Genomic DNA, 25,908 nt, shown 5'->3' with positions numbered 1-25,908 from the left:
TATTATGCTAAGTGGAATAAGCCAATTGGTGAAAGAAAAATACCACATGATCTCACCTGTAGTTGGAACCTAAAAAAAAAACCAAACAAATGAGAAAAATGGAACTGGAGACATGGAAATAAAGAACAAAATGACAGCGACCAGAGGGGAGGGGTGAGGGGGGTAACTGGGGAAAGATGGGAAAGAGTCGTCAAGGAACATGTATAAAGGACCCATGGGGGGAAAATGGGGCAACTGTAATAGCATAATCAATAAAATAAATTTTAAAAAAGGACCCATGGACAAAAACAATGGGGGACGAGGATTGAATATGGGAGGTAGGAGTGGCCAGGGTAGGGTATAATAATGGGGGGAAACTGAGGACAACTAACTGAACAACAATAAAAATTTAAAAAAATAAAATAAGCATATATATATTTATGTAAACCTTTTATTATCAAATAGCAACAACAGCAGCAATAACAACATTTTACTATTCCCTTATTGCCATTGCAATGTTCAAATTCCTCACTGAGACATGGGAGGTTTGTCTCCGTGTCAGCTGAACTTGTGTAGATGGTGTGTTCTCCTCCTCTCTCTCCCCCCTGTAATTGTACTACCTCTGTTTTTTAAATACAGTGGAATTGTTCTTTTGCCACATATTTAGTTGACCAAGTTGTTGAAAAAAAAGTCATTGAAAGAAGAAAATGATAAAAATGTATAAAATTTATACACACCGTAAACATGTTAAAGCTTAAAAGATATGCTGTACTTTCATATGAGGAATGGATAAGGATATTTCTTTAAGCATGGGTCATCTAACTAAAGTTTTCATAACATTTCTTGCATAAACCTAATTCATAATACATGGTATACATTAGTCATATTTAAAAGAAATCTGATTACAGACCCTTTTAGATTTTTACTATCTCCTGCAAAATCTTTGTATTTTCTTGACCGCATCTAAGTTGTTAGCAACCGTTTTTAGTACCTTACCTTTAAGGAGTCCTTCCAAAGAATTCAACTCAATTTGCATGGAAACTACTTTCTTTTCACACTCACACTGGTTTAGGTACTGCTTAATTAAATTCTGCGTTACAATGACAAATACAACTGGCCTAAGTAGGTTTGGCAGGAAATACCGCTTGGCAAGCATCTGACTCACTTGGTGGAAGCACACGTGAGCAGGTGTCCAAGAGGAGCCTCCCGGCGTCCAGCGTGTGTTACCATAGGTGTGAGAGAGGGACTGGAGAGCCTGCTTGATCGCGTGAGCTGGCTAACGGGTTCTAGGGATTACCCTGTGAATCCCTGTTGGTCTGCCTTGCTCTGGGCCTGACCTCCTTAAATCCTTTCCTTTTCATCTCTAACCTCTTGCAGTAGCAAATCTTTGGCAGGCAGCACACTGGCCCCCAAAGATGTCCACATCCTAACTTCTGGAACCTGCGACTATGTTACTTTGCTTGGCAAAGGGGACTTTGCAGATGTGATTAAGTTAAAGATCTTGAGATGGGGACATTATCATAGATTAGCTGGGTGAGTCCATTGTAATCACAGAGAATATTTCCTGCTTGTGGTCAAAGGGACATGCGTCTATGGGAAGAAGGCACAAAGAAATGCACTATTGCTGGCATCGAAGGTGGGTGCAGAGGGCCACGAGCCAAGGAATGTTAATGGTGTCTACAAGCTGGGAAGGCAAGGAAATGGATTTTCCCCTACAGCCTCCAGAAGGGAATGCAGTCTTGCTGACACCTGGATTTTAGGGCAGGGAGAGCCATGCTTTGGACTGCTAAGCTACACAGCTATAAGATAATAAGTTTATCTTGTTTTTAAGCCACTAAGAGTGTGGCAGTTTATTAGTAGAAATAGAAAACTAATAGGAAATCTGTTCAATCATCCAGGCTTGTCTTAAACTCAAAATCCTCAGTGAAGATTTTCTTGACTCCTGTGATTTGTTATGCACTTTTCCTCGTTTGGACTTTATAAACTTTTTATTGTACTTACCTTAATTTTGTTTTATTATAGTAATTAGTGCCTTTTGCATAACTCTGTTGACCATAGACTCCTGATCAGCAGGAACTGCACTTATTTTGTACCATATTTTATAGTCTCCAGGTTTTCTGCTTTCATTAATATAGACCTGTGCTGTGCAAGAATGGAGCACTAGCCACATGTGGCTGCTTAAATGCAGAGTAAAATAAAATTAAATTAGAAGTTCAGTTTCTTAGTCTCATTAGCCACATTTCAGGTGTCCAAGAGCTACATGTAGTTAATGGCTACTGTATTGGGCATTTTAGATATAAAACATGTTTATCACCTCCAAATGTGATATTGGGTAACACTGCTCTAGACGGCTAGTTTTGCTAGATTGTTAGTTCTGTCTACTTGGACAGTGATCTCTTGGCCTTTGCAGAAATGTTTCTATTGAGATGCATTTGAAGCTGATTGCTATGCTCTGACATTCCCTTGGAGGAGGAAGCTTTCAAAGCAAGCACTGCTGTGGGACTTCATCCCTATCAATCAGGGTCCTGGTAGGAAAGCCACATCATGCCTTCAAAAGAAGAGGCTTTAAGGACAACAAGTGTACTTAGAATTAAGAGACCTAACAAAAAATGCTGAGCTACCCAGAGTTCAGCAATTTAGGAAGCTGTTACCATTTCAGACTAAAGGGCTGTTGGAGTCATGGGAAGCACCCCCGAACAGAGCTGTGGTCCTAAAGGAATACAGTCTTTAATAGAAATGTGGGCAAAGCAGAGAGGAGCGGGAAGGGACTCTCCACCCCCTCTCTTCTTTGGAACTCCATTCTGCAGCCAAACCCAACCTCCAGCTGATCAGCAAGGATCCTGGGAGAGACAGTCTATGTGGGGTGTACCCTGTGATGCAGAGTACAGAGGAAGGCAGAGAGTGAATTTGGGGTGTAAGAGCAAATGGAAAATAAGTAGCACTGTGGTTAAGGGTGTTATACCACATTCCTCAGTCTGACTGAAAAATATGTATTTTAGAGGTAAGTGATTTCAGTAAGTTCTCCTTCTCTAGAGGGATCCTGCAATTCGGCATCATGAACACTAAGAACAGGGGCCCACTTGGCTGCGGCTCCCTGGGAGACCAGGGTACATTCTACAGTCCACAGCTGTGCAAGGGCACCAGGTTCCCTGTTTGAGCTTGGTTGTTTTTTTTTTTTTTTTCTGGCTTATGCCTTTTATTTATATTTTACATCGTCCTGCTGTTTTATTTTTAATTTATATTTTTCATTTTTATTACAAATATTTCTTTGCATTTGTATTATGAAATGAGGTGAGAATAAAACAGAAAAATAGGTAAATACCTGTTTTTTAAATTTTCAGAATAATCTAGTATTGTGTCTTGCCCATAGCTGGCTTGTTAAGTGCAGACTAATTCAACCAGGCAGATACGTAATTCACAGGGTACTTTCTATTTCTACCCCTAGCTAATGCTGATTATTTTATTCAGTATCTATTTCTTCTACCTGAATTGTTTAGATAACCTCTAACTTTCTACATCCTCAGAGGGGATAATAAAGGGAACTTAAACTGAAACTCTGATACTGCAAGTGAAATTTTTTTTGAGTCATAAACTCAAAAAAGTAGTTCTTCCATCATGTCCCGACTGTTTTGGTGAGAGTCAGGGACTTTTATGAGAGAGTTTTACAGAACTTGACAAGATGAAATAATACCTGCCTAAAATGAATATGTGGTTGGAGGTTAACAATGTAATAATCTCAAGTATTTTCACATTCATTTTTCTGTTTCACAATGAACTGCTCTGCTTAAGTCATAGATTCTTAGATATAAAGATGAGAAAGGACAGTGAAAAAAGAATTCAGGCTTGGAGAAATCATCTTTGGTATCTATGCTCAAGGTTTTTAAGTTTCATGCCGCTAATAATATATACATAAAATATTTTTCTATCTTAAAAACTATGAAACTTGGACCCTCTAAAAATAAAATAGATATCCCTTCCATCTTTTCACTCCTAAGTTTTCTACAGATTCATTAAATTGGGCTTTCACATTCTTTTCTATGTTCAGAAACGATGAAAATGATCAAATTCAGAGACTTAGCAAAAATTATCAAAATCTCCCTTCAAGTTATTTTCTTTTTGGCGACATCGTCTCAGTTCCCCTTTCCTGTCGTTCTAACTGGTCATATAAATAGGTTGGCACTTCGGATATTTGCATTTTGTTCAATCTGGTCATAATGACTCCTTTTTTAAAAAGATGAAAGCAAATTATATTTGAGATATTTAATGGTAAGGCACATTCTAAAATAATTCAAGTCTGTCTTTTGAGAGCTCATTGATGGATTGCTATGAATTATAATTCAAATTTGTGAGCTGGAATAACACCTTAAGTCTAGACATAAGATATATGTTTTTTTTATATTACAAAAATACTTTCCTTTGAAAAAAGTAGTTATATTTTCAGAAAATGGGATAGACAAATGAAATGTTCCTTCCAGATTACAAAGTGGTTTTTTTTTGCAAATAGGGAATCTTTTGTACATAACTTATCAGATTATTTGACATATTTTTGTAAAATATTTCTTTATTAATAATTTCACGTGGAATGAAAATGTACTCTTATGTGTTTTTGATTTTGCTCTCAATGGGATTTCCAGCTGTTGAATTCTAAGAAGAGAGTATTTCTTTGTTTTAGCCTGTTTATAGGAAACCTTAAAAGACTGAGGACAGAAAAAATCACTAACATCAGAGTGCAGCATGGTAAATTCTTAAGTTTTCTGGAAGTAGTGACCTCTGTGGTGTCAAGCAGAAAGAGAAAACTTTTATCTCCAGGAACAGAACTGCAGGAGGAGAGCAACATGCTCGAAGCTCATTATACTTTGTTCAATTAATGCTTTTCCTGAGAAAACCTGAATGTAACACCTACTTCTTCAAATGCTTTCTTTTGTCATCTTTACGTACTTGTGTAAACTAAAGTTTCCCCCGAGATTGTGCTGATCTCCAATGAATTGCCAGCACTTGGATTTGGTTTCGGTTTCCTGTGTCGAACTACATGTATGAAATTACTATTCGATCAGTTCTTTTGACTTACACAAAAATAGTTCACACTAATATTTCAGAGTATTTCTTCTAAAGACTAGGAGAAAATACATTTTTTGATAGGAGACTTACCTACCAGAAGTGATTTTAACTGAATATTGGAGATGAGACTAAAATTGCTACATGAGCAATGTGGATTTCAGTAGGTAGGATCTAGAAGAAGCCATTGGAGACAGTGCTCAGAAATTCTCAGGGAAAACAATGGGTCAGGTACTCGGATATTCCCTTACCAATGCACAGAAAATGTGTAACTAACATAGTAACCTTGAAAGACAATACGTTCTGATTCTGTAAACACAGGCCCCTATTCCTCCAGGTTAGTACCACACTTAGGTTCTGAGAGAACTGTAATGAGTTGGAATTTGTTAAACAATTGTTTACTTCAATGGAAACATTCTTTCCGGTTGACCTTGGTACACTAAACAAGATTATTTGGGCAACGCTATGATGATTCAATCCACATTTCTCATTCCAACACATAAGTATATCATGAGACACTTGGTCAGATATAGTACTGAGTGAGACATAGTGCTTTCTACCTGTGGTCTTCTCAGAAAAGTAGATGATATTTGTTCCGTCTTGTTGGTGAACTCGTGCATGCTTGTGTTCCATAGAGGGGGCTCTGTTCAAAGAACAATTGCCATCTTCTAACTTCCCTGGCTGCTGACGGACAAAGTCCTAGTCATAGTATTTGACCAATCTATTCTTCTCCAGGACCACTTGGCTAGCTTTTTCTCTTCTGTAGCTTTCAAGAGTTAAAAAAAAATCCAAAACAGTTATGTAAACCAAGAGAGATGTAGCCCTTTTAATCAAAAGGACACTCGCTGCAGAGTTGAGGAGTGCTACACGAGGTAAATAAAGTAAGGTTTCAGCGATGTCTCAGTAGATGATACTCAGGGTCTCTGAGGACACCATCTTCCTTTCTCTTGGACCACAAGAGCAGGGCGGACATCAGAGTGCAGTTAATATGAGGACACCGGGGTGGTGCTGCGCTTTACTGATGAAGTGGTTAGTGGATTCATATTCCCCAGAGCCAGAAAAGTCACCCATTTCTTTATGTGAGTCAGTTTTATAGTTTCTTCAAATCTGGAAGGTTGTCATTTCAAGTGGCTTAACATACAATGGGTCCTCCGATTGTTCAAACTGCAGAGAAGGGAGGGAAGGCAGCGGTAGGCTGGCCTCAGACAGCAGAAAGAGTGGCCACCTGCTGCTGTGCGTGCAGCATAGTAATCTTGGGGTGATTTTGAAAAATCACTTGAAAAATTCACTGGGGTCATGAGTGGGGTAGCTGAGATTGTCTATGAATGAAAGGTTTAAGGAATCAGGACATCACTTTTCTTTATTTTTTTTCTGAAACTCCTTTACCCAATTATATTTTTGGATTCAGATCTATGTTTTTTTGTGGTTACCTAAGCTAGTTTACTAGGGAAAAGGGTGAGGTGGATATGTCAGTAAGGGCATTCAAAATGTCAAATTGCCACGTGTGTGTGTCTATGACATATGTATGTGCTAGCATTTTATTTTATTTTTTATTTCAATATACGCTTATTTAATAATTAAAATAATCTATATGGCCTGCTTTACTTACTCAGGACACAGAAGTGATTATATGGCTTTAATTACCCCCAAAGGGTCCCTGAAGCACTTACAGCAGATCTTAGCAAGAAGGTCAGTATGTCCCTTTTGCGGGCTCCCAGCAAACCCCTTTCTCTGCCTCATCTGAGAACCCTCAGGGTAGAATTTGTCTGACTTCCAAATGTTCAAAAATAAGATAGCTGGAGAGCCTGATCAGCACCTCCTGCCGGAGGCTGCCAAGGGTGTCGCAGTTGAAGACTAGCCGTGTGCAGTCCGGTTCCCTGGCCTGTGCCCCACACACACTTGCATGGCGTTTCCAAGCTCAGCAGTAGTGCCAGGTTGGCTGGGTTGTGTTAGCATTTTAAACATGCCTTCCAGCTCCTATGGAACTCATCCTGGTTGCTGGTGATCACACCTTTCTTTTCTAGTACTTTCAAACAAACACATATATTATGATCCTTTATGAGAGCTGGCTACCTTGATTCAGTTTCTCTTCCCTTTTCCGTTTTCGCTAGTTCATGGGATGAAAAAAGCTTTATTTTCTGTTTGCATTTCCTGATAGGAAGGCCGATGTCAATGTTTATAACTTGTGTGGCCTTGAATAGGCTTGTTCATTGCCTTCCCGAAGGTAAGATACCTGTTACCATGACCATCCTTCTTCACTAGAGAAGTGAGATCAGAGGAAACCAGGGCAGGGAAAAGTCCTACTGGCTCAGCCGACCTCGCAGCCACTGGGGAAGTGTAACCTGGACACCCTCTATTTCGCTGTGTGGACTTCAATGAGGATCACCAGTATCTCCCAGATAGGGTTGTTTTGTCATAAACAGTATATTTGCTGAATGGGAATGCAGTTATTTTCATAGCAGCCTTGTCTAGTTTTTTGAAGATGATTTACTTTTATAAGAACCATTGATCCATATTTCTTAATAAACTCTAATGTGCTTTAAATTTTTCACCATCAAATTTACCCAAGTTCAGGACATTAGCTTTTTGTTCTTAATTCCATCCCCAGATAAATGTTTTCTTTTCCCACTGTACCTACAGAGTTGCATGAGGTGGACGAGGATCCAGCAGTATCTTGCTAAAAAGAAGCAGAAGGCAAATAAAGGACATGCAAAAAAGGCTTTTTAACCAAACAAAAATGCCACTGCACAATGGTGATGCTTCCAGGGAAACTTGCATTTGTTAGGTGCCCTCTCTGGAAAATGGTGTTAAGGGGAGTTCACACATCCCCAGTAGTTCAAGTGGGGCCTAGCTCTTGGCATGATTAGCAAGTGGGCTTTCCAACACATTTATTTTGGGGACGTTTCCCCCTGTGAGTCTTTAATCTGGTTGCTAGATCTTTCCCTAATTTCATTGTTTTGTGTTTTTCTCTAGTTGAGGGTACTGTTGGGTAAAACTTGTGGCACATTACTCAGCCTGGCTAGACAGTGGGGGTGAGGGGAGGGAGCTCGGGTGTGGGGATGACTATATCCTGACATTCACTTTGTAGGGATATTTGCTTGTTTCCCTGTTTGAGGGACTGGGTTGACATTCTCCCTATGTATTGCTACATAGTCTAACATCTAAGAAAGACTTTATTCTAAAAGATGACATTTCATCCAAATGCCTGCTTGGTGTAGCTATGTAAATGAAACCTTAGAATCCTTGCTACATGCCACTCTTGATGGAAGAGCAAGCCTCTTGCCTTGTCCTAACTTATCATGTTAAGCCTTTTTATTTTCTTCCTCTTCTGAGACTAAAATTTAAACCCTTATGTACCTTCCTTCTGAATCCAGGTCCATTTGACTGAATGACAGAAAAAGACTCATGGATGAGCATGGAACCTCTGCTGAGTTGACTGGAAACCTAGTTTTCGCCCCATTATGTAGATCCCATGAACTTACCGCTCTTCACTGGTCCACTCTGCCCTCATACTTCCTCAGCCAAACTAGTCTGATGTTCTGCCTTTTGGCCTTTCATGGGTTTGGCCATTCTTGCTCCTCTCCAGGCTCACACATATCCACAACCTTACCTTTCCCTGCCTAGCTAAGTGCCTCATCCACAAAGCCTCTCAGGAGACTTCCTGTCTCCCGTTAGAAAGTAATCTCTTCTTTTTCAAGTTCGTTACTGCTTTATACTTCTCTCTTATGTCTCTGAGCATTTTCTCCGTGTTCCCGTAGTCATTTTACTGCATGATTGCTACGTTAGAAGTTAAGGTATTCAAACAGGAACTATGTCTGATTCTATTTGTATCTGCCCCAGTCTCTGGCCCAGATCCTGACACACAGGAAAGGTTTAGGAATGTTAAACACTGATGCAGAAATAGGAAAGAAAGGAGCAGGTCAGACCTTCCCTGCAACATGACATTGGGTTTGCTTATAATCATTAGGAGATGGATTAGGGTTAGCTGTCTTCGCTTAATCCTTCTGAAGAGGGAGGGAACTTAAATCATGGGAGAGAGATTTTTGTGTCAACAAAGTTGAAGTTCTGGAACCTCTTTAGTCTAGAATATTGTACTAGAGAATATTGGGATTTCTTTTGTTAAAGATTTTTTATTTTTTTTATTGTTCAAGTACAATTGTCTCCATTTTCCACCCACCGCTCTTCCCACCTCCCACCTTCAATCCTTCCCCCGTTTGGCTTTGTCCATGTTCCTTGATGGCCCTTCCCCTTCTATCCCCTGTTTCCCCCTTCTCCCCACACCACTGGTTACTGTCAGTTTGTTCTTTATTTCAATGTCTCTGGTTCTGTTTTGCTTACTTGTTTTTGTTGTTGATTAGGTCCCACTTATAAGTGAGATCATATGGAATTTGTCTTTTACCACCTGGCTTATTTCACTTAGCATAATGCTCTCCAGTTCCATCCATGCTGTTGTTGGGGGTAGGAGCTCCTTCTTTCTTTCTGCTGCATAGTATTCCATTATGTAAATATACCATAGGTTTCTGATCCACTCATTTGCTGATGGGCATATGGGCTGTTTCCAGCACTTGGCTATTGTATCTTTTGTTAAAGTTTTTAAGGTAGGCTTTGGAACTATGGGTGTGGGCAGACGAGCAGAAATGGGGCAATTAGAAGAACCCTCTTCTTGCTTTATTATTATCTCTAGGAAAGTAGTCCAGTTCAGAGCGGGAATTTCCACAAAGTCAAAAATTGTGGCTTCAGTGGTCCTAGAGGCCTCCCAAGAATGAGTATGAAGCTTGATTCTACTTGGAAGAGACAGCTAGCTGCATGCGTGCTCTCTTAAATGTTGGGGGGAAATAAATAATAAAAATGATTAAAAATACCAGAACAACAATTCAGTTATAGTATAATGATTAAGGTCTTAAACCCTGAAACTTCTCATGCCTTGAAAAATCACCTATCTAAGAAAATGGACTTTGCTGGTAGGATGCTCCACTTTGGACTAGGTTTGTAAAATTTCTCCCAATCATCAGTTCTGTCTTTTCAGGAGTCTCTACCACAGTCACATCTTCTACCAAGGTCATTTTTCTTAACTCTATCATGTTGATAGAATTGCTATTTTCCCCAACAACAAGCCTAAATCTTGGTCCTTTGTGAGTTCTTCTCACACTTTCCTCCCGTCCAAGCATTTTCAGGGCCAGGTCCTATTTCTTCACCACTTTCTGTAACAGTGAGGCCCTGTATGCTAGAACTGCATACATGGACATGATATTTACTTTTTTTCTAACTGGTTTCTCTCTCCTCTCTTTCCTTTCTCCAAAACATCACTCCTAAGCCCCATGTTCATGATTGCATTTCCATGCACAATAACTTCTAGTGGTTCCCCATTGCTTACAAGGTAAGTTCTAAGCTCATTAGATTAGTGTGCAGAATCTTTTATAATTTGTCCCTTTACTGTTGTTCTTTCGTTTCAAAATTTTATCTATTTTTTAAGTTCCTACATCATCATGTCAATTTAAATTTAGTTGTTCATATGTTTGCTTTCCCAATTAGGTAGTAGCTCCTTGATGGTAGGAACTGAGTCTGAATTATATTTTTATATTTCCAAAGTGGCTAAGACAGTGCCTGGCACAGAGAAAGTCCTGGCCTCTGACTTCATGGGGTTATGAACTTTCCCATGCTCCTTTGTGATCCCAGCACTCACACAGCTTCTAACTTTGATAAACATGTGTTGAATTATGAATAAATAAAAAACAATGTACAGTCATACCTTGGTACTCGTTGGCTTCAGAACTTGTCAGACTCTATGCTTGTCACATTTTGATGAGAAAAAAATGTTTCAGCACTCGGTGCTTGCTTGGAACTTGTTGCAGTTGCCAGAACTTTTATGAGTCATGACATCACCAGCAAAAGAAAATGCTTCATTGTTTGGTACTCGTCGGTTTTGTCACTCATCACAAGTTCTGAAATGAATTAATAACGAGTATTGAGGTACCACAGTATTTCTATGAAGGAAGGTAGAGTTCACCCTGCTTCTAGTTTCTCTTCAAAGTAGAGGCAGTATGGAGTCAAATGATGGTTAAAATGTTGACCCCTCTATTGTCTATTAGACCTTGGGCTTATCACTATGTTCTGGGTCTCAGTTTTTTCCTTTGATAAGAAGAGGAAGTTAAGCTTTATATGTAAGTGTGTGTGTGTGTGTGTGTGTGTGAGGGGGGGGGGAGAAAGAGAGAGAGGGAGGGAGAATTCTATTGTTATTTTCATGGGGAAAGAAAAATAATATTCCTCATAATTAGTCTTCATTTATATAAATTAGCAAGGGTGATACCAAGGCCAAGAGAAGTTGGAGTTTAGAGTTCAAAGAGGTTCTTTTATCTTCTGAAGCTGGATGAAGCATTGATTTATGTTTGCAGCCTTGACTTGGCTCCATAATCTTGGGACCTAATAATGATAAATCACATCAACGACTAAACTCATCCTCTAAATTTACAAGTTTGCCAGCTTCTCTCTGTCTTTCTGTCTTCCTTTTTGTTTTGCCACAGATATTTTCCAAGCCCATTCAAATTTCTAATAATTCCATTGGAGCTTCATAAACACCTTATGAAGTAGCTTGTGTAGATACAGTTACGATCAGTTTAAATTGCATTTTGGCTCTATAATGAAACTGTCTTTTAACTTCATAAAATCTTTTTTGTTATGAAAACCTTCTAACCAGAGTTGGTTTAGAATGCTAGTTTATTTCTTACCAGCTGAATAACCTGCATCATGTCACTTAATCTCCCTGAAAGGTAAAATGAGGTTGACAGTAGCATCTACTACACAGGCTTGTTTGAGGAGTAAATAAGGTAATGCTTCTAGAGGACTTATTGTGCCTGAATCAGAGAAATGCTAAATTAAAATAGGTGTTATTATTTGATGATTTCATGACCACAGGGGACTAGACCCCCAACATTATTTCCTAAAGTCTTTTTTGCTTACAAGGCAAACTTAGCATCATTAGTTTTGTTTGTTTCTTTTGTTGTCTAATATTTGCAGTAAAAGTTTTCAGTTCTCTGAACTGGGGCTTAATGTTGGTGTTGGATTTGGGTGCTTTAACTCAGCCTCCCTGACTACCATTGCCCCTGGAATTTTTTTGTTCTTGTTTTACTTTCTTCTTAGAGTTGCTGTTAAGCAGAAACTCAGACACAGGCCACTTGAAAGAGTTGAATTTCTCATGTCATTTTCAAGACTCATCAGGCTTTATCTTTGTCCATTTTTATATTGCTATCTTATACCCTAGGTCACTTCTGAAACAGAGAAAAGTTCAAAGAGGTCCTTGTATTTTCTCTATAGATCATGATCTTGAGGACACAGAGCATTTCTTGCCTGGCAGAGATCCTGGCACTTGTTCAAGTACAGTCTTGGCCCATTCTTTACCTATGCATGATTCCCCCCCCCCCAAAAAAGCATTGATTGAAAAGTTATTTTTAAGCTATTAGGGTTATATAGAATAAAGATGTCAGCAAAAGGTGTCACTATTGCAATCATTTTTGGCTTATGACAAGATTCTGTTCTTTCTTTTTGCTACTAAAAATGTGTTCCTTAGATGAGCACCTGGGACCATGTTAGAAATGCAGAATCACATGACCCTAGACCTACTGAATCAGAATCTATGCACAGTAAAGTTTGGAAAACGCTATTCTAACAAACATGCTTTCAGTCCACACCAGTGATAAGCCATGCCTAAAGGACACATTGGCAGACTGCCTGTGCTTACCAGATTAGTTCCCATACTGGCTATCATGAACTCTTGGTTCTTTTTTTCCCCAAATCTATTTATTTATTTATTTAAATTATATTTTATTGATTATGCTATTGCAGTTGTTCAAAGTATGCCCCCTTTGCCCCCTCCACCCAGCACGCCCCCTCCCTCAGACAATCCCCACACTATTGTTCATGTCCATGGGTCATGAGTATAAGTTCTTTGGCTACTCCATTTCCTACACTGTATTTTACATCCCCATGGCTATTCTGTAACTGCCAATTTGTACTTCTTAACCCCCTGACTTCTTCATCCATTCCTCTATACACCTTCCCGTCTGGCAACTGTCAAAACACTCCCCATATCCATGATTCTGTCTGTGTTCTTGTTTGCCTAGTTTGTTTTCTAGATTCAATTGTTGATAGATAGATTTATTGCTATTTTATTGTTCATAGTTTTGATCTCCTTTCCCTTAAATAAGTCCCTTTAACATTTCATATAATAATGGTTTGGTGATGATGAACTCCTTTAGTTTTTTCTTGTCTGGGAAGCTCTTTATCTGCCCTTAGATTCTAAATGATAGCTTTGCTGAGTAGAGCAATCTTGGCTATAAGTCTCTGCCTTTCATGACTTTGAGTATTTCTTGCCAGTTCCTTCTAGCTTGCAAAGTTTTTTTGAGAAATAAGCTGACAGCCTTATGGGAATTTTCCTGTAGTTAACTAACTGCTTTTCTCTTGCTGCTTTTAAGATTCTCTCTTTCTCTTTAACCTTTAGCATTTTAATTATGATGTGTCTTGGACTGGGCCTCTTTGCATCCATTTTGTTTGGGACTCTCTGTGCTTCCTGGACTGGCATGTCTATTTCCTTCATCAAATGAAGAAAGTTTGCTTTCATTATTTTTTTTCAAATAGATTTCCACTTTCTTGCCCTTTCTTCTCCTTCTGGCACCCCTATGATACAAATGTTGGATTGCTTGAAGTTGTCCCAGAGGGTATCCTCATTTTTTAAAAATTCTTTTTTTTCTTCCTGTTGTTCTGACTGGTTGTTTTTGCTTCCTTATGTTCCAAATCTTGATTTCATTCTCGGCTTCCTCCACTCTACTGTTGTTTCCCTGTAAATTGTTCTTTATTTCAATTAGTATATCCTTCATTTCTGACTGGATCTTTTCTATGCTGTTGAGGTTCTCACTAAGTTCCTTGAGCATGCTTATAACAACTGTTTTGAATCTGTATCTGATAGATTACTCATCTCCATTTCATTTAGCTCTTTTTCTGGAGTTTTGATCTGTTCTTTCATTTGGGCCATGTTTCTTTTTCTCTCTGTTTTGGCAGGCCCCCTGTGTTTGTTTCTATGTATTAGGTAGAGCTGCTATGATTCCCTTTCTTGGTAGCATGACCTAATGTGGTAGGTGTCCTGTAGGGTCCAGTGGCATAGCCCTATCACCCAAGCTGGGTACTTGAGGTGCACCTTTTGTGTGGGCTGAGTACACCCTCATCTTGTAGTTGAATCTTAATTGCTATTGGCAGGTCAATGTGGGATTTACTCAGGCCAGTCAGGTGCAAGAACCGGCTGTGACCACTGACCACCAAACTCTGCCCTCCATGGAGGATCAGTTCTGCAGGACATGATGGTGGTGCTCCAATGTGATCTGTAGCTGTCCACTGGGTGCATAGGCTCTGGGGTTTCCAAAGTGGTGCAGGCCAAGGTTAATCTCCACCTGTTTTTTGTCCCAGGAACCCATGCCTGAATTATAAAGCAATCTGAGATGGTTGCTACTTGTGCTGGGCTTGGAGATTCCCATGAGAAGCCAATCTGAGAATCTAGGCTGGTAGATACTAGTTCCAGGCCTGTTGACCACTTAGCAAGGGGTACAGGGGCTGAGGGCTCACTAATGCTGGCTGTTGCTCTTTAGAGGGGATTTAGGAAGTTGTGAAGCATGAGCCAAGACCAGCCATTCATGTGGAAAAGCAACTTAGATGAGCCCATAAGTTGGGTGGAATGGAGTCTCTGGAAATCTGCAGAGCAGGCCAAACAGTGTTAGCTAGGTTGATGGAGTCTCAGATATGGCACCTGCCTGCTGGTTCTGTTGCTCTGTGGCTTTGTTGAGGAGGGTTCAGAAAAAGGGCAATGGCCTCTGCCCACCTTTTGCCTTGCTTGGTCTCCCAGCTTTTGCCTTGAGGCCAGATACCTCAGTTTCTCCCTGTATGACACTGGTGTCTTTTAAGCTGCTACCTTGGTGCTAGAGCTCAGAGGGAGTATGAGTAAGTCTGTGTGTGAGTTCTTTAAGAGGAACTGCTTGGGACTCCAGAAGTTTCTTACTCTGATTCAATATCCAGAAGTTGTGGGGATTTATATTTCTGACACTGGAACCCTGGGCTGAGGGGACTAGCATGGGGCTGGGACTCCTTGCTCCCAAGATATTCCTCCTAATTTTTACCCACCACACATAAATGTGGGACCAGCCCATTCCGCATCTTTGCCCTTCCTACCAGTCTGGATGGATGTGGTTTCTTCAATTCTGTAGTTGTCAGACTTCCATTCTCACTTTGTTCTTGATCTTACCTTATTTTATTCTGTTTTGATACTTGCTCATTTCTCTGTCTTTCCATTTACACTATTTTGGCAAACCACTTAAATTTAAGTTTTGAGGTTCTTGGTCCATCTGTTTTGCTTCCCACTGAACAAAGAGCATACTCCCTTTTGGCATGGCTTTCCTGTAGATTACTAGTTCTGAAATCCCCATGTCTAACTCTCTGTTCTCAGGGGTCACTCTCATTAGGCAATCCCTCACTACTTCCTTGCTCAAACCTTAGTCAGCAGGACCTTTCGGAAGGCATCTATTAAGAATTATGTGTATCTGTGTAATGCAAATGCAGCCTGATATACTGAGCCCCTCCCCCTCCAGAGTACAGTTATTAGTGAGATGATCTGTGAATGTAGTAATACTTTTTTAAAAAGATGATGGCTATCCTGTACTGGCTAGACTTTATCTTCTTACATGCAGGTGTCATATTTGTCATACATAATTTTTACTAAAGAGAATTTATATGACTGATACTCTACACTGAGTTAACATTTGATTCTGTTTTTCTTAAAACAAATCAAATCACTGGGGGAAAGATATAATTTTTAAAAATTTTATCTGTGGGGGAGAGGGAGGCTTTTGAATTTCTTTTACATTGAAATTTTTTGTGTGCACAGCAAAATAGCAAAAGGAAATAAATTCAGTGCAAAGAAATGAGGAGCATAATGACCTTGGATGTTTTCATCATATTTTTGAAATATTCTTCCTCTTTTGTAAGATTTCATAGTGAAATAACACCCTTGTCAAAAATGTCTAAGCACTTCAATAGTCAGTGATGGAGGGATGGTGACAGAGATGAAACAGGTGTTTTTAGCTCACAAATACAGCATCCAGACAAAGATTTCCACTCTTACCTGCTCCACAGGAGTAAATACTTTATAACTGCATTCTTGAGAAGATGATTGCAAAAATGTTTGCTTTATCTGAAGGAACATTTTAACTTCAATATCATTAAAAATGAGATTTGACCTATTTTTAACCTCCTCTTTGGTTACCAAGGCTTTTGTTTGAACACTGGCAGGGGAAAAAAAACCCCAAACTATTAGTGACTATTCTATGTTAATTTGTGCTAATCAACATAGAAATATTTTCTTCCCTCTATTTTTGGAAATCTCAATGTATATATGAAAAATATTTCTATAAATGAGAGTTATATGTCTGTCATTTAATTAAAAGAAGGTGATGTCAAGTGCTCTGGTGCTTCCATCAAATTTTTGGTTTCTGCCTTGGCTGGGGTGGCTCAGTGGACTGAATGTCAGCCTGGGAATCAAAAGGTTGCTGGTTGGATTCCCAGTCTAGGGCACATGCCTGGGTTGCAGGCCAGGTCCCCATTAGGGGGCACATGAGAGGCAACCACACATTGATGTTTCTCTCCCTCTCTTTCTCTCTCCCTTCCCTTCTCTCTAAAAATAAATAAATAAAATCTTTAAAAAAATTCTGATTTCTTGTCTCTTTCCCCCAGTACAATGACACATGGTTGTGTTAGGATTAAATAAGATAATGACAGAAAAATACTGCAGACTCTACATTGCCATACAATGTTGTTGTGACTTGTAAAACTGTACAAGTCAATGAGTAAATGTAAACAAATGCCATATTAACTGATGATGACTTTGTATATAAACTGCCTGGGTAAAGAGTGCTTTGTGGCTGCCTCTTGCAATCTGTTACCTGGAGCACACCTTGTTGTTGCCTAGCACCGTTCACTTCCATCTTTTCCCAGAAGCCTCATCTCACTTCAGGGTTTCATTCCTTCTGATAGTTATTTTTACTGATCTAGTCTTTTTTGTGTTCATCATGGGTTCATGTTATCTGCCTTCTTTATCCTTTCTTTTATATACAGAAATTATTATAAGTTTGTAAAAGAAATAAAATGCCCCAATTTCTTTTCTGAAAGTTGTTCAAAATTCTTTAGAGCCTAGAGTTTAAATTTCATTTGCCATGGGCGTACACCTTTTATTTGGGGCTGGGGGTGGAGTTTTGTTCTTTGCTTTTAAAAAAAGATTTTATTTATTTATTTCTAGAGAGAGGGGAAGGGAGGGAGAAAAGTAGGGAGAGAAATATCAATGTGTGGTTGCCTCTCACATTCCCCCAACTGGGGACCTGGCTAGCAACCCAGGCATGTGCCCTGACTGGGAATGGAACCAGTGGCCCTTTGGTTCATAGGCTGGCACTCAGTCCACTGAGCCACACCAGCCAGGGCTGTACTTTGCTTTTTGAATGTTCAAGACCAATGTCTATGCAATTGCTCCTGACACACTTTTTAATCAGAGGTGATTTAATAAGTGTATTGGTCTTCTGTTCCTGCTGTAACAAGTTACCACAAGCCTGGTGACTCAGAACAACATATGAACAGCACTAAATTTTTACAGTTCTGGAGGTCAGAAAGTATGAAAAGCAGGTACACTGGCTGAAATCAAGATGTCAGCAGGGCCATCTTTCCGCCCCAGGCTCAGAGGGAGAAACCATTTTCTTGCCTTTTCCATCTCTCTAGTGGCTGCTATGTCCTTGGCTTGTGGCCCCATCCCAGCCAGCAGTGTAGCATGGCCTTGTTTTTCTATGTCTTTTTTGCCTCCTTCGAACTTTTCTTGTTCTCTCTTACTCTCTGACGCCTCTGTAGATTTTTTTTTAGATTTACCAAGAATAATCTTACTAACATTGTTAAGAACACAGTGAGAGCTCACTAATTCAGACTGCATTAACCATTATGTTTCATGGACTGAGAGCAAATTTACATTGGTATTATGTATTATTTTTATAAAAAATATGCTTAGAAATTAAGCAATAGGGGTAGGCAAAAGTAGTTTTGCAGTTATGATACAAGTAAATAATATAGTAATGAATAAACTAGAAATGAAATACAACAATAAACTCTGTATTTCATGTACTCACTACTGTAAACCCACTTTTTCCCACCCCTGTATAAATTTGATTCTAAAAAGCATTTACAATATTTACCTTTACCAACATCTCCAAAGAGCATTTAAATATCATCTCCATACAGACAATTATGTCAGTAATTACCTCTAAAACTGGCCATAGTAAACATTCAATGATCATTTGCTGAGCAAATGAAAACTTTAGGCTGTAGTTACAAAGCAGTTCAATCCATTCATTAAGCTGTGGTTCATCTATGATCCTCTACCAGCTTGATTCTATTCACTGTGTATACTTTAAAGTTATAAAATTTCACTTTAGAGAATTAGCCTATAAAGCAGATGTCCTCTGCAACTAAATCTAGCCCCTAGGAAGTCTGAATGCATGGTGTTTCCTTTCATAAAAATAAGGAAATTCTAAGGATAGAGCACTAAGGTTCCATTGGCTATTTTGCAAGTAAATTTTCTCAGTTTTCTGGCTTCCTTTTATAAGGACATTTGTGATCATTTATAGCCCATCTGGATAAACCAGGACAATCTCCCCATTTTAAGATCTTTAACTGAGTCATATCTACAGAGTTCCTTTGCCATAAGGTAACATTCCCAGGTTCCAGGATTAGGACCTGGATATCTTGGGTGACCATTATCTAAGCTGCCCTAGTGAGAAAAACAGAGTATCAAATTTTAACATTATATGCTGAAGTTTCCATCAGCATGAGATTAATTATATAACATGGGTAAATAAGCCAAAATAAGTGATGTATATATTTGATTTATATTTAGGGGCTCAAGGAGATACCTGGTCACCTAGATTGGTTGTAAACATTGGCTGTGAATTTTGGTCTTGCTTTCCAGTTACTCTGTGTTGATGTGGGGATTTGAGACTATGTGAAAATCAGCCTGCCCCTGTCTCCTCCATCTTCCGAGAACCCTCCCTTTGTTTCTTAATTTCATGTTAGAAGCTTATTTCCATTATGGGTATGTTCAAAGACTGGTACTTGGTACTTGGTACTGGTACTGGTTCAAAATACTGGTACTGGTACCACTGGTACTGGTACTTTATTTATTTTCATGGTATGTTTGTTTGCTTTTTTAACCAATTCTGAGTGTTGGCTCTTTAATGAATCATCTTTATTTCTTTAGCTTTTATGTTCTTTTATGTTTATTTATTCCTTTCTCTTGTTTTGAAAAGTTATTCTGTTTTTTCCTAGATCTTAAATAAAGTATTATTTTTCCATCTTTTTGGTCTTATACTGAAATACCTAGAACAAGAGACTTTTTCTGGGAATAGTTTTGGTATTTTGTGTAAATTTATATATATAGCTTTCTCACTTTTATTTTAAAAATTACCTTCAATTATAATTTATATTTCCTCTTTAATAATTGTTTAGCAGATTTTTTTTTTATTTCTAAGGGGATAGCCTTCTCCTCAAACTTTCCTTGTTAGTTTATAATTTTGTTAAATCATGATCAGAGACAGAGCCTGTGAGTGTTGGTTTTGGGGTGTGGAAATTTTTTCTATACCTAATATGATAAATTATTATAAATAGTCTATAGACCTTAGAAAAGAGAGTATATTTTTATTTGTATAATATCAAATTATATAATTTTATAAGTATGTATGTTAAATAAATTTTAATAGCTTAATCAGCACCTTTATACCCTTATTTACTCTTTCATTTATGTTAGCTGTCACAGACAGATGTGTTAACATTTCTGAATTTGATCACATTGCTGCCCTTTTCCTCTTTGTACTTCTAACAATTTTTACTTTACATGTGTTAGTGCTATATTATTTGGCAAATAAATGTGCATGACAATTATATTTTCATTGTACATTGGACCCTTTACCAATATAAAATGATGGTCTCTCTTGCACTTGCCTGGTATTCAGTGTTACCTGATAGTGACATTGTAGTCATGGCTTGTGTTTGTGCATTTACATAATATCCCTTTACCAATTCTTCATGTTTTTATGCTGATTTGCTTTAAAGTGTGCTTGATAAATGACATACAGTTAGATTTTGTTATTTGATCCAATCTGAGCATTTTTGTATACAGTGAAGTCCATTTACATGTTTTTGTTTAAACAGATTTACGTTATATATATCTTTAGTCATCTTTTTTCATTAACTTTTTTATACTTCCTTCTTTTCTTCAAGGGAATCATTTTCTATAAGTGTATATTGTTTTTTTTTCCTTTAATTTCTTCATTGTTTTGGGAAGTATATAGTCTACCATATTTTGCTGTTTAATGTACACTTCTTTGCCCAATTTTTAAAAATATTTTATTTTTATTTTGTTTTTAGAGAGGGAAGGGAAGGAGAAAGAGAGAGAGAGAGAGAGACGGAGAGAAACATCAATGTGCAGTTGCTGGGGGCTATGGCCTGCAATCTAGGCATCTGCCCTGACTGGGAATCGAACCTGCAATGCCTGGTTCACAGCCTGCGCTCAGTCCACTGAGCTACGCCAGCCAGGGCTCTTTGCCCAAATTTTTGAGAGAAAAATAATGATGCATTAAACATGGGTATAATGATTACCATACCATGGGTGTAACAGTGGGTATAATAATCCCTGTGTAATGTGCACAAAATGGCGGTGCACATTATACACTGCAAAAGATGGTATTTTAAATTTCATAAATCATTGCTTTTGTAGTAAAAAGTATTTTCTAAATGATTTTGTCTAATGTTAGAGAAGGGAGTAAAGTAATAATATCTTTTGAGTCTTTCCTCCTGAAGTCAAGAAATTTCATACCCCTTAGACTCATCTTTATTTCTGTCTTGCATTCTCTAATCTTATTATTGATGTTATTTCTGGTTTTTATCCATATTTTAATTTTAGGGCATTTTAACACTATGTATTTATCCTTAATAATAATAATAATAAAGAATTTAAAAACGTTGATTGATTAATCCAACAAATATTTAGACCTTGCACCAAGGACTGAATAAACATCTATGAAGAAGATGCACACTGCCCCTGATCATACTATAAACTTTAAAATCTGGCAGGTGATGGAGACAAGTAAGTGATCATAATATTTCAATTAGTGGCCTGAATGCCGTGGCTGGGGATGCTATGAAGGCGCTGTTGCAGCACCTAGAAGGGACCCTGACCTCCTTTTGGTGGGTCAAAGAAGGCATTGAATATATATAGCCTTTAATTGGAGGGAAAAATGGCTCCCCACATTTTTTAGTTTCCTTCACCTAATAGAGAAGTCTTCCAGACTTCTCCTGACATCTTTGTGCTTGAATAAATCTATAGACCTGGGGGGGAAACTGAGGGCATTTTTTGAGGCACTACTATTTCATAGGCATTGTGCCAACTCCATTACATGAGTCACACACACCTTTTCCCACTTCACAGATGGAGTAACGGAGGCTCAGCAAGGTTAGGTATCACGCTTCTGATTGCATGACCTGAAAGTGATTCCCATCCAGGCTTAGCAGGCAGCGGTGCCCCTTTTCCACAGAAGGATGCTGGAACTGAGAGTGTGAGTCTAATTTTGGAAGCTGGTACCCCCAAGTTTACTGTTCCAGTTACAGAATAGGAAGCTCTTCTGTTTTTTTTTTTTTTTGTCTTAGGAAGGGTGTGTGTATGTGTGTGTGTGTGGGAGTGGTTGGTAACAAGATTATTCCTACTTCCTAGTGCCTGAGGTTCACTGAATTTGTTACGAGGAATATTAAGTCATTGCTTTTTTAGGAAATTTTTAGAAAAGGGACATTCCCATTATAGTAAGAACTGGTGGAAGAGTTTCATTCCTTTCTTCACCACTTTTTAGGTTACCGGCATTGGTTTTAAGTCCCTGCCTCTTTGGAATAATTCCCTTATTTGTTTCACCCTCAGATGTGTTCTTGAGTATGGCTCCCCTCCCAAGTTAAATACTCCAAAAGATATTTCTTAGAGACACTTCACTGTGGCTTCTGGGGCGGAGACCATTTGTCGCATGTCCAGTAGGAAGGGAAATGGGACCACAACAGAGACCTTCTCTTCTGGCTGCACCCTGATCTAGCTTCTGTGGCCGCCCCCCTATATATTTCCCTGCTTGTTGCCACAGAAAATTGGTTGATGGTTCAGGCCCCGGCCTTAGGGAAGAGCTGACGTGAACCCTGCTCAGTGAGTCCTCACCTTCCCCGCCTTGGTAAACGTGAATCCCGAGGCAAAGCCTCACATTTCGGTCTCTTCCTCCACTGTAGACCTTTGTGGTGGCAGCTGTGCCATTGGAAGAACAGATCCTCCTCCGAAAAGGCTTTCCAGGAGAACTGACCTTTGAGCTGAAGAATGAATTGAGAAGGCCAAAGGGCTGGGTCAGGGAAGTGGGTGGGAGCAGGGAAGAGTGTGTCAGACCAAGGTGATCCTTGCCCACCAGGATTGTAGCAGAGATTCCTGAGGAGTACGTGACATGCTTGTCAGTGGCTAGCGCTCCCCCTCAGCGTTTACTATAACTAGCACTCCTGTGTGTCTGTTTACCCAGAGAAATTGTGATTGCTGCGAAATTTCACCCATAGAATATTTGAAAGAAAAAGGCATTCATTCATTCGTTCATTCACTCACTCACTCACCACACCTCTGAGTGCCTGTCCTTAATTGAGCTTGGCCCTGTTGGGCTCTGCTCAATTTCCTACTACCTGTGCGCATGCTTGGCTTACCAGGTGGGCCTACTATTCAGAGATGTCACACAGAGGGAGGACAGAGTCTCAGAGGCCAGCCTGGCTTCCAGTCCAAGACCACGAAACTCCACTGGGTGGCATTTTGCTCCACAGGCATGCCCTTACTGGCAAGGCAGGGGAGGCTTGTTGATCAGAAGCCAACATTTTCAATTCCTTTTGCCAATCATTTTGTGGTGAAACAGTCACCGGGCTGGTCACAAAGGAGCAGGCTGCCCAGGTGGGTCATGCCTTAGCATGTGGAGGAAATTTCTATCGCTGCCCCATAGAGGGTGGAGAATTTGAGGGGCTGCTTCTTTAGAGGTTGTGCTCTCAATCCAGCCAGGTCTAGTCAGTAGACACTTACCGAGTGCAATAAAGCATCATAAATACGACAGTGGGTAGAAGGGTGTGGAGGGTGAGTGAGTCTCAGAGAAAGGAAGGCCAGTTGTCTGGGGTGGACAGAAAAGCAACAACTCTTAAACACATCACAAATTTTACTTTGGATAATTATTTGTTTCACCTCTGACTTCCCCCGCAGGTAGTTCCATGCAGGCATGGCCTATGTGTGCCTTGCGGAATCCTGTGTTCCTAGTGTTAAGCGAGGTGCTTTTGCATGCAGTGGGTGCTCAGAGAGTATTTGGCAAATGAATGGATCACTGGGATGTTAGGGGGCCTGGAGTCTCTCCAGAGGTCTCTGAGAAGGGCTGAGTGGGCAGTGGGAGGCATGTGATACTGTGGTGCTGCTGGGAGGTCCACTTCCAGGGATCTCCGATGAGTTCCTCAGAAAGAGCCCAGCAGAACCGTGGAAGCCAGGGCAGGGGAAAACCTGGGAGCTTGGGAGCCCAGCCCTTTCCTAGAATGTATTTTTTAAGTTGGTTTCAGAACAGCCAAGCTTATCTCAAGAAAGGGAAATCTATTTATTTCTCAGTAGAAACACTAGGTATACTCCTGGTACTTCTGGAAGGAAACTTAGAGACAATCTAATTTCTTGAAACTCAGAGGGGGAAAGCAGCTTCTCCGGGGGCACACAGCTAGCTAGGGACCACAACCAGATCCCCTCCCACTTCCAAACCAACCCGTGTGTCATCACCACATACCACACTCCGATTTGGGGCCACTGTTGTAGTTGAAGAGAAATCACTCGCAAATGAATGTTTCCTGAAATATCACCTGCAATTTATTGCGCTCATTATTTCACACTGATAAATAACCTCTTTCTCATTAACATTCAGGCTCCCTACAATTAGCACTCTCATTTGCACTGTGTAAACAGCTTCTAACTGTGCCTTTTACCTCTTTGTTCAAACAAAGACTTCTGTTAGCAAAGAAACAAGAAGGAAATTAGTAGCAGGTGAGAGCTTATTTTTAATTATATCGAGATTGACTGTTGTTCTCCAAATCTTCTCTAATTCCCCCAAGATATTTATTTGCAGACCAGAGTTTTCAATCTATTAAAGCAGCAGCCATTTCTGATCTTTATTTACTAAATGAAAACACAAATGGCAGCCGTGGATTTCTGGCTTGGTGCCAAGGGAGTGCCGTTGGGGGGGGGGCGGCGGGCGGGCGGGGGGGGGGGGGGGGGGGGGGATGGTTCAGCTTCCAGCTTTGATCAGAGGAGCCCAGCAGTCTAAGCAAAGCAGTAAATACCATAAATAGAAATGATGCTGAAAAGCACCGATTTTGGCATGGGATGGATTTAGCATCCACAAGTCAAGGCTTTCTCAGTGATAACTCCCAACCTTTACAACCCAAAGTCAGGTTTAGGTTCTTTCGCAGAAGGATTTTAGTTTGTCTCCAAGAATGGGAAACTCTGTGTCTGCCAGTGGTGAAGGGACTGGCTTTGAGCTTCTTATGGTCAGGACGTGACTAAGATGACCTATTACCACTTCTCACCAAGGATGCAAATCACTTTGAAAACATCTGAAAACAGATGTTGCAGGAGTCACCATCTCACTTTGTTCATGTGCTCTGTTCTGAAATTTGTCTTCTCGTGAATCAATGTCTGGTCTCCAGCAACTTTCGAACTTCGTGGCACCCATGCTGCTCTCTAAGCCGGTCAGAGAAATGTCATCATGGTCACATTTGAGTACATTTTACTGAGACATTGCTGAACTATTTCCATTATTTGTTAAATAATTTGAGTCTTGTAAAACATTTCATTTCACAAGGAGCTTTTACAATGACTCCAAGAGACAGGTAAGGTGAAGGTTATTACTCCCATTCACAAATCAGGAAACTAGACCTATAGGGGGAATGACTTAAAAAAATGCCTTGTTTTTCAGCTACACTATAGCTGGATCTTCCTAGCAGAAATTGATTTGAGAGGGAGCAACTGAGCTTCTGGAGAAACTGAACAAGACCTCTGTTCCTCTAGTCTGTCAAGGAGTGGAACCTTCATCTTCTCTCACTTGTCCAATGAGGCAGGTTTATGGGAGGGATCCCCATCATTGGTACGACTGTAAAAGATGCAAGATTCACCACATTGACAGACTGGATAGAAACGGTGACTTTGCAAAATTTAAGGTAAAGCATGAGTTGGAATTCTTTAAATTGCACTAATTTGTAACTTACGCTCTGACTAACTTCTTGGTGACTTAATTCAAAGTTACATTTTCAAAGAATATCTAAAGAAGCTAGTAATAGAAAGGGAAACAATTATACCTAGAAATCTAAGTCAGAAAGAATTACTACCAACTTTCGGTTTCCTGGTTTCCGAGGCAAGAATGGAAACAAAGGGCTACCTAACTCTTCTTTTCTTATAAAAGGAAGCAAACAATTAGAGAGAAGTGACTCCTACACCAACAGGAATCTCTCACTTTTGTTGTCATGTAAACAACTCTGAACAGCATAATAACATCCATGACTACAGTCACAATGCACGAAGTGTTGGAGAGTTCATTCAAGAGGTCTGTCCTGTGTTTTGGAAATCCACACTTTGAAACTGCTCCCAGATCCTCCTGGTCATCAACTAAATTAGGGACCTACTACCTGGGGATGCTTGTTAGCAATGCAGATTTCTGGCTCTGCCCCAGAGAGTCCTGT

The sequence above is a fragment of the Phyllostomus discolor genome, chromosome 3 (genome assembly GCF_004126475.2).
Source record: "Phyllostomus discolor isolate MPI-MPIP mPhyDis1 chromosome 3, mPhyDis1.pri.v3, whole genome shotgun sequence".
Classification (NCBI taxonomy): Eukaryota; Metazoa; Chordata; class Mammalia; order Chiroptera; family Phyllostomidae; genus Phyllostomus; species Phyllostomus discolor.
The sequence above is the reverse complement of the archived record's forward strand: the minus strand, read 5'-3'. Positions refer to the sequence as shown.